This window comes from Uloborus diversus, chromosome 4 (assembly GCF_026930045.1).
Source record: "Uloborus diversus isolate 005 chromosome 4, Udiv.v.3.1, whole genome shotgun sequence".
NCBI classification, from domain to species: domain Eukaryota; kingdom Metazoa; phylum Arthropoda; class Arachnida; order Araneae; family Uloboridae; genus Uloborus; species Uloborus diversus.
The window spans coordinates 39,735,878-39,752,804 of NC_072734.1; the positions used below are offsets into that span (position 1 = coordinate 39,735,878).

Genomic DNA, 16,927 nt, shown 5'->3' on the forward strand with positions numbered 1-16,927 from the left:
AGATGACAATTTTTGATTATTTAGCCCCAAATTTGCAGCATTCATTCTTGCTACATAATGAAGATCATTGGTTGTTTTGAAAGTTTTCAGAAACTTATTTTCGATTCGTAATATTGAACAGAACAACAGGCCATATGGATCAGCTTCACGTGGCAGCGGGACGTAGGTTGGGCATCACTGCAATAAAATACTCAAAGAGGACAACTTGATTTGTTCAAGCCAAGCTACATATCAAGTCGCTTTTCATGTCTAGGTCATAGATTTAGATTTAAGTAGACGCACAATGAAAAGTCGTTTAAATGGGCAAACAAGACGACCCAATAAACGTTTAAACGTAAGAAAAAACTATTAAAAAAAGAACATTCTGAGTGATATTTAAATAAGAAAATCCTAACTGTAGAGTTTTCAAAACAAATAACTGCAAGTTTCAAACTACGAGCGCATGATACCCTTCTTTTTTTCACGCAAACAACTTTTGTCTGTTTACTTACGAGATTCGTCATTCCTTAAGCGTTCCATGGCGGCCACTGGTTATTGCTACCAGAGTTGTTTATCTAATTATACTACATGTATGGTCTAGCTGTAGATAACGCTTGACCACGGAGAGATGACGGGTGAACAATAAGCGATAACGGACCACTTCATTTTAGAATAGTTAGGATCAGCGAGAATACCATCTCTCTGTGGTCAAGCTTTATCCCTCAATCTATCGTTATCACTCAAGTAAATATTTTGCCCCGTTTGGCGGACATTTGCGACAGAGCAGAACTCCCAATACCTTTTTATCATTTGATTGTAAGCAGTTAGAGACGTTTTATTACCCCGAAAAGATTTCAGATTTCAACAGATCTCACTTCTCGGCTATTAAATAGTTTATTATTTAAGAGTCGTTAAATAGTCGTTATGTAGCATCCACATGAGATTTTTTCACACATCTTTATTGATTTTATAAATAAAAAATGAGCTACACATAAATAAATATAAAATAAATAATGATCGATCCGTCCATCATAGATATCTGCCCTCTCTGTAAGGGGGTCTGAATTCGGAGCCCTTTTTCTTGTCCTCGGCGAAAGCAGGTGGGGGCAAAGGTCTGACGCAACTCTGTTCGGTGAAAATGGTCTTGATCTTGTGAGGAATGAGAGGGTCGTCCCGGCCACAGAAGACAATACTGCAAAGAAAAATCCAATTGATGATCAGGTACAATGTTCAATGGGGTCGCTTCCAAAATTTTAAAAGTATTTTTTTTTCTGAAAGAGCATGCTTAAAAACATAGAATCTTTCGTCTAGCCATCAATTCACATTGATGATTATTTTTTTCGACAGGACAATCTTTGTTATCCCCAACAGTTTTTGAAAGAAGCATTTACTGTCACTGTTTGGGACGTTAGGTGGAGTCTTTTTTTTTAACTCACGTAAATTCCTAAAATATAAACATAACTTTTAGTTGTAAAATTCACCCATTCTACCTTAAAAGTACGCAGCTCACTCAGTAGCATTTTTAGTCTACAAAAGTGCAAGAAACATCATTGGATTGGCATACTGTCAACATAAAAAGTAAATGTTAATTCTGTTAGTTGATCAATATTTTCATGAATGAACTTAAAATACTGTTGTTGTTGACAACAAAGCAATCCAGTTGTTAACAAAACAAAGCCAAATGATGAAGAACTTAATTTTCCTCACCTTTCCCCTGTCTCTAAATGTGTGACGACGACTTCTCTGACGTAGATCTGCGGCACATTGAAGAGTCTCCACGTCAAAGGGTTGAGCAGGGAGGCCGTAGAACGCCATTCCAAATCGAGTCTCAGAAGACGACCCATTTCTACAGTAGAGATGAGGAATTCCACAGAAGCTCCGGGAAAGAACTGCACGTAACTACAAAAAGATAGAGAAAATTACTGTTAAAAGCCCGTTGAAATTTCTCTGCGGTTTCGATGAATAACCTGAACGACCTGCTATTTCGATGAAAACAGGACATTATGGCAGATAGTCACTCTAAGAGCAGTGTCGAAGACACTTCGTCTCTTATTTCATCTTCCTCATTTGCTTCCATTCATCTCTAAAACTAGCAGTAGTGACGTTTGGGGCTTATAAGCTATTGGAGAGAAATAAAAGCCATAAAACCTCTAGCGGCAGCAAAAAAAATTACAAAATTTTGTAAGTTCTGGATTTGAGAGCAGATTGATGGAAATTGATGTAAATCTAACATCTTAACTCACGTTTTTCTTAAGATTTTGATGTGTGTGTGTGAATTATGTTACACAATAACTTTCCCCGAAGAAACTTAGATATGCATTAGACTTACATTATTTACTCCGATATATTTTGAGATGTCACAAACACGTGGTAACAATGTCATTAAACAAGTATGGCTTGTTTAAGTAAAACAATTGATATACTAATATCTAAACAATAAATACATAAACTAAAAGTCACTGCTTGTGCTAAATAATGTTTCGTAAACAGATATCCAAAGTAAAACAAAAATATTTAATTTGAATTTTGACGTCTTAAATTCAAATTATGTTTTTCGCAATCACGAGAGTGTGTGTGTATGTAGGCGTGTGTGTTTAAGTGTGTGTGGGAGGTATGTGTGTTTGTGTGTAGGGGGTATGTGTATGTGTGTAGGCATGTGTGTTTGTGTCGGTGTGCAGGTATGAGTGTGTGGGTACTTGTGTGTGTATGTTTTGTTTGTGTGTGTGTACGTGCGTGTATATATGCGTGTAAGTGTAGGATATGGACGCAACCTGGAGACGGTTTTCGCTAGAGGAGCAGCATCGTAAGTAGCCGGTCGACGGTGGTGCGGCAGAGGGTGCTGGTGGGAAAATAATAGCTGGTGGGAAAATAATAGCTGGTGGGAAAATGATAGTACATCAAAACAATCAAATGAAAGCAATAAGCAATCGTGATTGCTCAAAAATATTATGTTCTGAAAATTTTGACATTTCTGCTTTTTTTTAATATCTAGGTTTGGTTCGTAAACTAGACAATAAAATAAATTAAACATAAAATCATGAGAGGGGCCACGTTGTCCCGCCCCTCTTCCCCCCGAGTCGCCGCCACTGAAAATTAGTACTCTACCCTGTCTGCACATATATTATGATATCTAGTTTGGTAATGAACTACATCCGAGATGTTTAACAAGTCACCCAAGATGTTAAATAATACGTAAGAATTGTTTTGCATTGCGCCAGAGAGAAAAAACTTGGAAAGTAAGGTAAGAAATAACAACGTCTGAAAAGCACAAATTCGCAGATTACTGCTAGTCAAAATATTCAGAGTAAGAAAACAAATATTGAACTATGTTGAGTTGCTCAGTTATGTGTCAATCTTCTTCGTTTTTAAAATTTTTGATTAAGCTTTCTCTGAGAAGATTCTGCATCTAATAGAAGTCTTCTTACTGATGTTTGAAAATATACTGTATCAAAACATCTAAATTTTATTCTTAAAATCTCTCAACTTTTGAAATGTCGTCTCAAACTGAGTACATTTCTGTAAAAAGAGATGACTTCATTTTAACTGAATGCCTGGAATTATTAGTTTGACTAGTGATTTAAGGTGACACTTAAGCTTAACATAAGTAAATTACGGATTGAATTTTAATTACTAAGTCAAAGAGTGAGTTTTGAATTCAGTTTATTTTGTGAAAACTCTATTTGAAACAAGTTTGAAGGTTTTTGTAAATTTTCTGTTAGAAACCGCATAATCGGACCTTTTTAGTTAAAACAAAAAAATATTGTGGAAAATGCAACGTTTTGAGCACCAGAATCAGAAAACGTACAAATTTTGTTTATGCCGTCAAAAGTGACACGTGTGATGTGACTAACAAAGATAATTTAACAGTGTGATTAAAAACTTGAAAAAACAAATAAATAAGATGACAGTGATATTTTAAGTGTTCGTTATAATTGTTTTTCTTTTTCTTTTTTCTGCTTCCAAAAAAAAAAAAAAAAAAAGGCTTGTAGTTCCGAAACAAGTATGTGCAATATTTTTATACATTTATCTTTTATTAATAATGATTTTATTAAACGGAGTACTTACTCCTTCCTGGCTTCCAACACCGGAGATTGAGCTTTCGTGCCTGTGAGCCTCACAAACAATCTACCCTTCTCTGTTGTATGCATCCTCGTTTCTTCGGCGTAAGAGCATCTTAGATGAATATAGTAATGATGACCTGCGCGAAGATCGAGATTTTGTTAACACTATGTATGGACTATTAGTCTATGGGAATAACAGTTTTTTGACAGTGGATTAACAAAAAAGACTCGTTACTGTGATAATCTATAACTTTATTCAACAGCTTTCTTAGAAAGTTCTGTTTTGCCAGTATTGTTTCTGCTTAATTGAGGATCAAGAACAAAGAAAAGAGTAATTTGATTCAATGCTGTAGATGAAGAAAAAAAGATTTGAGGTTCCTCACCTTAGGGTTTTGAAGGACGCAGCAAAAGAAAACGTAGTTTGAAAAGAATTTGCACTCTTTATACAATGAAAAACCAAATATTTCGAGAGACGACTTCCATAAGCGTTCTCCCCAGCTTTGGTTACTTGTTATATATCCCTGAAACTTCGCTTTTGTGACTGTAACAATTATATTTGCATTGCTGCCAAATTTTATGTTTTTTTTTTTTTCTTTTTCTTTTCTTTTTTTTGCTCTTCTATTACTATAATAAACATTTTTCTAATAAAATATAATCGTCGGAAAACCATTTTGAACACACATTCTTTGTTTGTGGGATAGCAAGGATACTTAAGCACACTGCCCTAAACAATATTATCCTAAACAAAACGAGTTCACTGAGTTGGAAGCACAACATTAAATGGATATCACTTGTATCTATACCCTCGAAAGGTACTGATGCCACTTATGTACACGAAACTGAACCTGACGAAACAATTTGGTTCAACGCTGGACAACACATTGGTAACCTTCAAGCATCTACAACAGCAACAGCTGTTTCAAAAGCTTTCAGAAGCAAAAGTTAAAGTTGATATTTTGCTGAACAAGAAAGTTATTAAGTGTCAAGAGCTTCATAAGCTTCTCAGAACAAAGGAGAGTGAGACATGGGTCAGTTTAGTTTAAGTAATCCTTCCTTGCACATCATAAAGCTCAGAACTATGTTGAATCGTTGACATTCCGGTTAAAAATCACAGCAAAATGGGCTGCAGGATGTCTCTCAAATAACGTATCCTTGATACCCATCTTAAAAGCTTCGTATGTTCTTGAAGAACATGAGTACCTTACCCAAGGAGCGATATTTTGGACGTCGCTATCACGGAACCTGTAATGAACAACGATGGGGAATTGCGTTTTGGGAGGTATTTTCTGTGAGAATGATAAGATATATACTAGCAAAACTAGACATTTCTAGATACCTTGCCATCAATTTGCAGAATTTTGTCTGAAATATATTATCGATTCGAAATTTAATGTTCTCATTTTACTTTTAAATAGACAGAAACAAGAAAACTTTTATGTTTCCCTCAAAATTCAGCTTTTGTTATCCTAACTACAAACGGAAGATCAAAACAAAATTAACTCGACGTATCGAAATCGCTGGCTCACAAACGTTATTCGAGCATAACAATCATCACAACTCAAGAGTTACTTTCAGATCAACTCACTATTACCGATAACTGTAGCGAAAGTTTTTTAAACTTATCGAGGATGTGTCTTTAGTAATCAAAGGATTCAATAATGGATCATTAAACTTACGGCAGAAGGGCTCCGTATTACTGGTATGTAGGAACATTTTAACGGGTTCATCACCAGAGAACTGCTTCCACTGGTCCGCTTTGAACCCCATGGGTGCGCACAGGGACTTGTCCACACCGCAACCCCAAGAGCACTTGCCGACGGAAAAGTTGTCGTAGGTGTCACAGACGTAACCATAGAAAGGACAGTCCGAGTTGACAGACTCTGTGAAGAATTCGTAAGCCCTGATATGGTTGCAGCCAATAAAGCGGCGAATACCTGTAAAATAAATACAATAACAACTTCATTTGAAAACTGATAGGTGAAAAAGTGGGGTGGCTATAATTTAAGTTACCCTCCTTGAACCTAATTAGAGTTCTTTCTAACAGATGTAAGGTATTGAAGCTTGGTATACACGTTGTACAGCTATGGGGAACAGAAATTTGTAGCAGCCGTAACAGCCGCATGTAAAACAAACAACAATCTGCGAACAAAACAATTTTACTGTATCACAGAATTTGCTCAAAGTGCTTTCCATTGCCATTCTCATGGTTCAAACCATGTTAGAACGTGTTCAACGCTAGCATTGATTGCTGGAACTTGGCGATCAGAACTGTTACTCACAAGAAAGTCAAAATGGCAAAACGCCTCACTGGCGGTAACAGTTTAAGATAATGTTTTCTTATTATTTTTTCCCCCCTTGAGACATTTAGTTCATCTACGAAGTTTCAATTGACATACATTAATTGGAACAAGCTCTACGTAGATCTCAGCAGGGTAACTTTAATTACGGGTGTAACCACCCTGTACTTTGAATATGAAACACAATTTCAATGGTGATTTTGTACCGCCAACGCACAGAGGGGTAGGGTAGGTGGGGGTAAAGCCCCGCGTGGGGTAAAAACCCGCACCGAGTTTTCGAACTGATCTCAAACGAGTAAAAAGTTGACCATCAGGTGATAGTTTTGTCTCATTGAAACTAATTGTTCCACGAAAGTTTGACTCGGTGAGTTATTCTCAAGGTAAGAAAATGAGGAAGTCAATTTTCTACTACTTACATGTAACTTTTCTGTTACATTATTTAAGTAGTACAAACTGCGGGATTTGAGGAAAAGAATCGGCGAATTCCTTGATGGTACTGCTGAATTTAAGCTTTACTTTCGGGTTGAAATAATTTCCTTGGGGGTTTTCTAAAACAACATGGCGGCGGTTTTTCCAGAAAGTGGCTATAATGGGGTAAATCACCGCAGGAGTTTTGGGGTAAATCCCCGCAGCTACAAAAGTGCGGAGATTCGTACTTGACCCAAAATTGCCAGTTTTCCCCTATTTCTTTTTTCTTTTTTCTTTTTTAGAATGTGATTTGGGCAATTCTTTTCATTAAAAAAAAATATTCGTTTGTTCGTTTTTTTAATAACATTTTTTACGCTCGTTTCAGTTAAAACATATTTTTAATTTTTGAAATTTACTCCACGACGTACAAAAGGAAAATATATTTAAGAGCAATAACGGAGGTTTAACTCAATGAAGCACTTAGATTAAGAATGCTCATCTATTCGCATAGCAGCCGTTAAAATTGGGTTCAATGAAAGAACTAGCTGGAATTGACTGAAGAAACGGGGAGGTGAGAAATTTGGAAGATTTAGAGCAACCTTTACTGCAGAGCAAGAAAGAAAGAAAGATTTGGTAAATTTTTGTATAGCTATCCATCGGCGGTTTTTTGATCTCACTCTAAAATCTCCGAGGTTTTTCCTTATTAGTATGCATAGGAAAACTAAATAAAACTTCAATTTTGTGTTCAATCCCAACTTGCTGTTAGGGATTTTGCAAGTGAGTTAATGAAGAGAAATAGATTGTCTCTGCGATTTCTAATCAAAACCAGCGTAGCCAGAGCCATGGGTTTCAAATAGGGTTTAGCTCTCACATTATTTTGACAGTTTATAGAATTCGCGTTAAAAAAGTGAAAGTTCAGCTCCAACCAAATATTTAACATGGGCGAAACTGATCTGCAGACGGATACCAAACAAATTTCTCTACACGCTGCTCCTAAGGAAAAGAAGAATGTTGCCAAAACTGTTGCAGCTGAGTACTGCGGCGTGTGCCATGAACCCTCTTCAGCACAACATCCCTCCATACTTTACCTATGCAAGAAAAAGAAAGAACCCCCAATTGCTTCGAAGCGGTCCAGTAGGACAATGGAAAAGCCATGGAAAAAGAACAGCTTGTTGTGGGAAAGGGAGAGGAAAGGAGTGCGAAAAACAGAAAAGAGCATGATATGGAGTCAAAACGACATAAGTTAACTTTCACAACACCAATGTCAAAAAAAAAAAAAAAAAAAAGAGAGAGAAGAAAAGAAGAAGAAAACAGGCCAAAAAGCCAATGAATCCAAAAATAGAAAAACAGAAAAGAGTCAGTATGAGACTTTTCACTTTATTCGATAACTTATAAATAAAGACATGAAAATACAACCTTAAAAATCTAATCCAATGAAGAACGTTATAAAGAGTTATATCAGGTGTTTTTTTCATGCAGTCATCCTTTTTTATCCATAATTATCTTGAATGGGGTAAAGATCTGCATTGCGGTGCTTTACCCCTTCAATGCGGGACTTTACCCCATTTTGTGGGGTAAAACCCCGCAATAATTTTTTTCGGTTCATTTAGAAATTTCTCCGTAATTAATGATCAGACTGAGCTAGAATTAGGAGATGCAATAGCTAACAAACCATTCTACGATTTTAATTTGAAATAGCGAGAAATTCTTCTCTTTATTGACCACACTGTTACGAAAACTATAAACTGCGGGGCTTTACCCTCATCTACCCTATTTGAGCCAAAAAGCTGGCCAAAAGTCGAAATGTCAACTTCACCGATTGGTATCGACCATAAGTCTCAAAACAGGTGAATAAACATGCTATTATGTGGAAGTGTTGAAACTTTTTTCATTGAAACTATTCATAAAAATTTGCCATCAGGCGGAACTTAGCACTTTGATGATTCGTTTGTCTTTGTTTACGACATTCCGAGATTTTCAATGAAACTTCACCGTCTTATTCTTCGCGTTAAAATTATGTTAGAAGAAAAAAAATATTATGGTTTGGCTTAAGGAAGGTTTGTAGTCTATTATTAATCAATTTTTACTTTTAAGACTGTTACTATTTTTTTTAAATGCAACTCTTGAAGCCTCACAAAAATGCCATCCATTTTTTTGAAATTTTTTATGTAAATGAATGGTTTTAAACACTTTGCACTCATTTGTACTACTACCCTATGTTACTTTAGAATGTATACTTTGATAATTTGCAGCAAAAGTTTGTCCGAATTTGCCCGAAAAAATAATAAAGTTATAAATAGAGCACATTATTATTTTCATAATTTTGAGCTTTTTCGATTACTTTTAGGTTCTAAAGTTTCAGTCATGTGTACGACTCAAAAGCAACTTCAAAATATTATAAAAGACAATACAAAAAGGCTGTCTGATGCAAAGTTCAAGCAAATAGAAATGAAACTAGATGAAATTATATATTTCTCTCATAAGAAAATATCGAAATTGAAAAATATCATCCCGTTTTATTTCTGGGTCTGACTTTGAAAGTCCGTAGCATCAAATTGTCTTCCTATAGTTTAATTTATAATATCCTGTAGTTGTTTTCAATTTATGCACCTGACTGAAACTTGTGAACCCAAAAATAACCGAAAACATGAAAATTTATGAAATTAATAGTCTGCTCTATTTATAGCTTTATTATTTTTCTGTGCAAACTCGTGCAAACTTTTGCTGCAGATTGTCAAAATAGATAGTATGATAAGAAAACTTGGACGTAGTACGAATGAGAACAGAATATTTAAAAACATCCACTTACAAAAAAGAAAGAAAAAGGGGGATGTGTCTTTGTGAGACTAAAAGAAATAATAAAAATATATCCACATAAATTGATGAATAATGGAGTACAAACCTTGCTCGAGCCATTCTGTCGTAAATGTTTCTACTAATATCACTTTTAACGCAAAAAATAAGACAATGACGGTTTGTTGAAAAACTTTAATGGTCCCCAAACAAGGACAGCCGAATCATGAAAGTGTTAAGTTCCGACTTCTGTTAAATTTTTATGGTTAGTTTCAATGAAAAAAGAATGCTTTAACATAGTATCATGTTTATTTACCTGTTTTGGTACTCAGGACTGACAACAAAAAGTAACGTTGACAATTTCGAGTTTTGGCCAGTTTTTTGTCTCAAATACCCGTCTGTGTGACGATAGCAACGAGACTTTTGTCTCAGGCTTTCAAAGCATATCATTGGTTCCATATGATTTGATAATTTCACCTTCGTTCTTGCTCATTAATTGTCACATATTTCATCTTTAAAAGGTACTTTGGAGCACATTTGCTAATTACGCATTGACATAATTTGAATATAGACAATTCTTCGCTGCTGGTGTCATAAGTAAAGCAACAGATTATAGATAACTTATGTTGTGAAATCAGCTTTAGTGAGTTTATTCTGGTTTTTCAATACCACAGATAAAATTTTTTGCAGTATAATAAAAATGGTGTTGTGAAAATGGTTTATTTATTTCATAACAACTCTTCAATCATATTCAAACTAAGCAGGGACCGTCTTTAATCCCCGTGGGTACAGTCTTTTGAATCTAAGAAAGTCAGCAAGTTTCAGCTAAAGTACATTTAGATACATGCAGATCATAAGCTAGTGGCTCACTATTAAGTATGAGTTTTATATTTTAAAGGTTCTTTTGTGTGGTCTAGCATATCCCTATTTGCATATAAAAGCGAATAAAATTGCATTTTGTAACCTTCAGATCTTAAGAACCTATAGTATAACCATGAAACGGTTCTATTAGTAATCTAAAATTAGTGTACTTTTAGTAGTCTTTGCTACGCACCGTAAAGAAGATCTCCTTCTTTCTCTATGGCTCCCACAAACATTCTGGTCACAACCAGGCTGTCGCTTCCCGCCATTGGGGTAGAAGTCAACATGACCACAGTCTTGGATCATTCCTAGACCTGGAAAAGATATTTTCGAGTTAAAGCGAAATACTATATATCAATACATTCAACTATTAATAATCTGAAAAAGAATTAATTATACGCCAGTAAAAGAGTACAGAGTACACAGAAATGGCTCTTTTACATCAATTTGGGAATGTATTCTGATGTTAGGTCTAAATTTTACTAACGACGGGCGGCCAGATTTGAAAATTTTCACTTTTTTACACACTTACACGATGTTAATGATAACACGTTCAATTTGTAAATTGAGATATTGCCACTGGGACTTGTTAAAAATAGTAATCAGTAAGGAAAAAGTAGTAAGCTTGACCACGGAGAGATGGCGGATGGAAGCGGAAACATTATTTCTATCATTTTTAATGGGTAGAATCAGCCAGAAAGCGCCAAGTAGTAAGAGGCGGGTTCTCGCTGATCCTATTTATTACAAAATAATAACAAACAACCTATTAGAAATGGTACAAATTATGCTTCTACTTCAAGGTCATCTGCCATCTCTCCGTGGTCAAGTAAATACAAGTAGCAATTACAAATCTAGTTGGCCAGCTATGTTCTGCATTGCGTGAAAGGTATCGAAATGGTGAGAAGGCTGAAATTATAGAGATGCGTTGCCAACTCTATAATAGACCATAACAACACAGAAAGGTGTGTCGAATTGAAAATTCGACAAAAAAATCCGAACAATGTACCAAATAGATTGAGTTGTATAGACTAAGATTGCCAGGTGGAAATTTGTGAAAATATACAGATCGCTGCATGAAAGTAGCCAAAAATAGCCGATTTATACGAAATTTTCGCTCCTCTTGGATATTTTGGAAATCTTACATTTCTAACATAGTAAAATTTTAAACTTAAACTTTTTTCTAAATCTATTTTCGAAGTGATTGCTTGGATATTAATTTAAAATCTTCTGGAAAAAAAATTTACATTTAGTATCATTCATACTTCTAATTTTTTGCTACCTCCAGTCCATCTGTATCACTGAGAAAACTAAATAATCAGAAATTGAAACAGAACAAAAATTGAAAGTGCAATATTGCAAAATAAAACAGTGATAATCATTATCAAAAAACAATAACACGAGTTTCCTTGTAAAAAAAAATTCCGGTTTGGCTAATGATTAAAAAAAATTTCTTGCCAAGTTTGATCAAAAATAGCCAATTTGGCTTGGTTAACCCTGTTTAGGGCAGTGAAACTGAGTTCCTTCACTGCCTCCCTTGTTGTTAAATACACTGTTACTTGTTAATTAAATCCGCATGCAATTTAACACTCACCTCCAGTAATGATACTTCCACCATCAGTATGAATAACATCGACAAATTGAGCATCACTCGGATCTAACCTTACTTCCTCAAGTGTATATTGAAAATAGGGTTCCGCAGGATCCAAACCTAGAGGACAAGATAGTTTGTTAGTTAATTTGGACTAATAGGAGATCCAGGTCGTCGAATTAATGAAAATGCAGATTTTATGAAATGACATATTAATTGAGCCTTTGTACACAATCTACTGTCCAAGTTAAAAATTGCATTTAAATTCAAGTGAATGAAATATAAAACTTTATTAGAGAAATTTTCTGTAAAACATTACAAAAACACAGAAAACGTCCTGCAAAAATACACAGTATGTACATCTAAATGGCTGTCTGAATGAAGTGGTCCGGTTTAATCGGGCCCAGATTAATAAGCGTTCATTGTAAAGTGCTCCCAACGAATCTCTTTCCTTCTTAAAAGATCCCTTTTAGCCTATTTTCCCAGTAAAAGTCACAAAAAGAAGAAAAATGAAAGAAGGCTTAATGCATCTCATATCGCGAAAAACAAAAAAAAAGTCAAAAACAAATAAATAATTAAATAAATATCGAAAAATTAAAAATTGGAAGGTAGGGTATTGAGATATTGAAAAATGTCTGTCGGTCTGTCTGTCTCTCTGCCCCCCCCCCCCCATAAAAAAAAATTCTGAAATTGTACTGGATTTTTTTTAACAGTGAAGCTGAAATGATGTTCATTCAATTACTTTGTTTCAGACATTTAATTGTCAATGATTAATATATTCAAGTTTAGTAACTATTTATACACTGATGTACTTCAAGGGATAACAACAAGCACACATCACGAAGGAGCTCTTTTTTGAAATAACGAAAGACAACAAAATTCTCAAAGCAATATACATGCTAAAAAAACACTAAAACTAAAGCCTGCTCAGATTTCTGCATATTACACTGCACAGTACTGTTAACAGCACTATATTTTAACTATGTGTAATGTTGATGAATTTCAATTGAGATGTTTAGCACGTAAAAAAGAAACATCATTGGCTTTATTAAGGGATAAATTCTGTCAACGACGCTTCAGTCATCTGATTGCTTTTTTTTTTTTTTAACGATTTTTTAGAATTTTAACAAAACCTCACGTCATTTCAAGTATATGTATTTTAACTTCTTCCTCAGTGCCATTCCACGTAAAAGAGCAAACATTTTGTCCCGCACCGAGACAGCTCTCTACATCTAATTACAAAACTTGTACTAAATAAAAAAAAATACCTATGAAATCGCACATGTATAAGTTATTTATTCGCTAAAAAAATTATTACAATTTTTAAATAATAATTTTAATGGAAATGCAAAGTATATTTTTAAAATATTTGCAACGGTACATTCGACGGAGATTTTGCAAGAAGAATTGAAAAGACTGATGTCCCAAAGTGTCACTTGACAGGTCAACTTCATTCAAAACGTTACAATAAAAAAAGAAATTGTTGGAAAAAAAATCCTAACAAATTACACAAATAAAGTACTTTCACTAAGTCGACAAATGTTTAACTGTTAGCTCCAAATAATTTGTATACGTATGAGGCAGTGAGAAGCAAAGGGATGTAAGTGACGAAATTAAAAATTTGCCGATAACCAGCACAAATGGTAGGAGAACCTCTCCTCTGCTTAGGGGCAAGAGATGGTACTAGCAATCCTGCTAGATGCTGCTACACAGCGTGATTTAGAAAAAAATTTCAATGAAAATCTGCCTAGGATCTAAACTTCAAACCAGGTTTATAAACTTTAAAACTTCTCACTTTCACCCCTTTGCTTCTCACTGCCTCATATACAGACGTAAGGAAACATTTAGTCTAAATTATTCCACATGATGACTGAAATACCTCTCACTACTTTTGAAATATTAAATCTTCATCTTATTTAATTAAAAACTTAGCATATGTACCTATGTATGTATGTATGTATGTATGTATGTATGTCCGAATTACTTCTCCCGAACGCCGGTAAACTGACCATCGAACGAGGTATCGATAGATTCGTAATTTTCCCGTCTTTATGTCTGGTTGTTTAACATAATCTTCCGATAAAAATTAGCGAAGATATCAATTAAAAACTATTAATTATGATTCTTGGATTTCGACAGAAAATCCCTAATTTTCGAAGGCTTTCCTCCATTCGAATTATTATTCAGTGTTTCAACTCAACTTTCCGCAACATTGCTTTTATTAAAATTTGTAACGTGAAGAAAACATAGAGTAAAGAAATATACATAGAGAGGCCCCGTCTATGGCAAAAAGGAGATGAAATTGAAGCCGGAACTATGGGATACAGCGGTGCAATGATGAGTGAGGTTATGATAACATGATCGCTTCGCGAGAATAGTTTTTACCCAATCTCGCAAAGGGGCCGTATAAAGTAGCTGGCGGATTGGTTTGCATTTTAATTCATGTTTTAATGAAATTTCAAAAAGGTGCTTCATAAACTTGCAACGATATCTAAGTTGAAATTAACAACCAATTGAGATTCAGTAATGGAGTGTTTTGAATCAAAATGTATCTCAAGAAGCTATGGATCTTGGGATACAGCGGTGCAACTTCCGGCTTCAATTTCTTAGTATAGCAGGGCCACTCTATGTAATTTCTTTACTCTATGGAAGAAAATCATTGAGAAAAAAGATCTGTGTTGCCATTTTTTTCTCGAATATGAACAAATAAAATTCTATGTTGAGGCTTTTCTTGTAATGGGGGATTTAAAATGTTTCCTTTCTGGTTATTTTCCCGTAAGCTGCCTCAAAATTTTACTGATTTTTTTTTTTCCGTTCAACCCTGATTGTTGAACAAGCGTCATTTGACATAACTTTTATTTTTGAGGTAGACCGTGCAAAGCTGGGCGACTTCAGATAGTATATATATATAATAGCCTATGATCGAGTAATAAGGATACTCGCGCCACGGCATGATAATATGATACATAATATGTTTTGGTAATGTTTAACATTCAGGGAAAGGCTTTATTTCTACAAGTTTGAACTGTATCCGGTAATTCAACTGTTTTACTAGTAAGACTGTGTCATTTCAGGGGAATGAAGAAGCGAAAAAGTGGTCAACAATCAATATTATCTACTGGAGTTTAGGGTTAATCCACAGGAGGTAGGGTAAAATTTCAACTATCAAACTATCACCACAAACAGGCAATGGCTTCGTTCAAATGTAGAAGCAATTTTCACTCGTCATGCCTTGACGGGCGATTTTCTAGTTTTCAAATATTAGCCAATTTAAAATTATTCCACACAGAGCCAATCGATTGTTTATAGAATTAGATTATCCAAAAAGAGTGCAACTGAATCAGAATAATTTGTTCTTCTTTAAGAAATATATCAAACGATGCTGGTAGGATTCCATCATGTAAAGACGTAATGAGGTCAGTAGCTGATTGGAGGAATCAGAGCAAATGCTAGGCATATTTAGACCATGTTCTTCCTTTTTGGTCCCCATGCTTCTCTGTCCCTCGTCTTTTGCTTCTTCATCCCCTTTAGACTCCCCCTGTTTCATTGTTCTATGGCATTCCTCTCTCAGCTGCTTCATAACTTTCGTAATTTCTTTTATCGGTCATGTGCATAGTAGCAAAAACTCTTGAACTTGCTGCACTTTGACATAAATGCAACGTTTCTGTTTTTTTTAGTGAATGAAATTAATGATTGTTTTTACAGCTTTCGATCTCACAAACTTTGTTGAATAATTTGGAACTTCCCAACTTGTTTCGGAGCTTGAAATCAGAAGGAAGCCAGGGCAAGGTCGGACGTTACCCCTGCCTCTATTGAAAATCTTAAATTATAATTAGGTTTTCCGGTTACATAAGTGATAACACGTTGCGGAAGAAATTATAGCAAATAATTACAATAAATAAATTATAACAAATAAGTTTATTTTGACTTGTTTCTTTGGTTTATTTTTAAAAACTATGAAAAGCGCTAGGAAATAGTTTAAAAAAATTCTGTTTTTTAAAAAATGTAAATTTTAAATTATCGTATTACCCCGCATTATCCGGCATGCCCGAAAAAAGCGAGTTTGACCAGTATGCTGGGAAATTCTAATTTTCCGGCATACTGGATTGGGGTTGTTTCCTTCAGTTAAAAGTAGTATTTTTTGTCACTGAAATTGATAGAATAAGCAAAAAAAAAAAAAAAAAATAAATAAATAAATAAATAATAATAATAATAATAACTTGGACCCAGAAAATACTTTCACTTTCCAAACAGTTATTTTTTACTTAATTTTTTTGAATGTCAGATTTTTAAAAACCAGGCGTGGCCTCAATGACGTCACAAAGGATGCTCTTTGGCGCATCTTTCTATTACGTTTCCACGTTATGATAATCAAGAAGCGAATTAAAATTGCGTTTTACGCTTGCTATCAACCATAGCGTTGCCAATACACGTGAGTAAAAATACAAATCAAATACTTTGCTCTGTGAATGGCAACACTGAATGGCATTTCATCATTTGTGATGTCATCGGTAGAAGCGTAAAGAGGGAAAGCCCGCCGATTTAAGTAATTTTTCAAAAATATTAAACTTTAACAAATTATTTAAAAAATGGTCAGATCCTATGTTTTTAAGCATGCTCTTTCAGAAAAAATACTTTAAAATTTTGGAAACGACCCCATTCGAGGTTTATTTTGCAACAAAACAAAAGTAAATTTCCCCATTCAGTTCCAATCAGAAAGCAAACCACTGTAATGAAAAAAATTAATAAATCCCGAAAGTAACCTTCTTTAAAATAAAATATGCATTGCATATAAAATGTGCTTGTTATTTATGGTAGATCATTATTAATGGATTTAATTATATGCCAATAAAGTAATCCACTCAGAAGCAATCATCGATTGCTTCTGAGTGGATGTGATTTGTTCATAGTTTTTTTAAATAAATTATTTTAGGTTCCTT

General features: G+C 34.6%; 1 pseudogene; it reads right to left on the minus strand.

The window, feature by feature from the left end:
* Nucleotides 1–947: 947 nt before the first annotated feature.
* The window catches only part of LOC129220060 (pancreatic triacylglycerol lipase-like), a 37,992-nt pseudogene continuing 22,012 nt past the window's right edge, over nucleotides 948–16,927 (minus strand).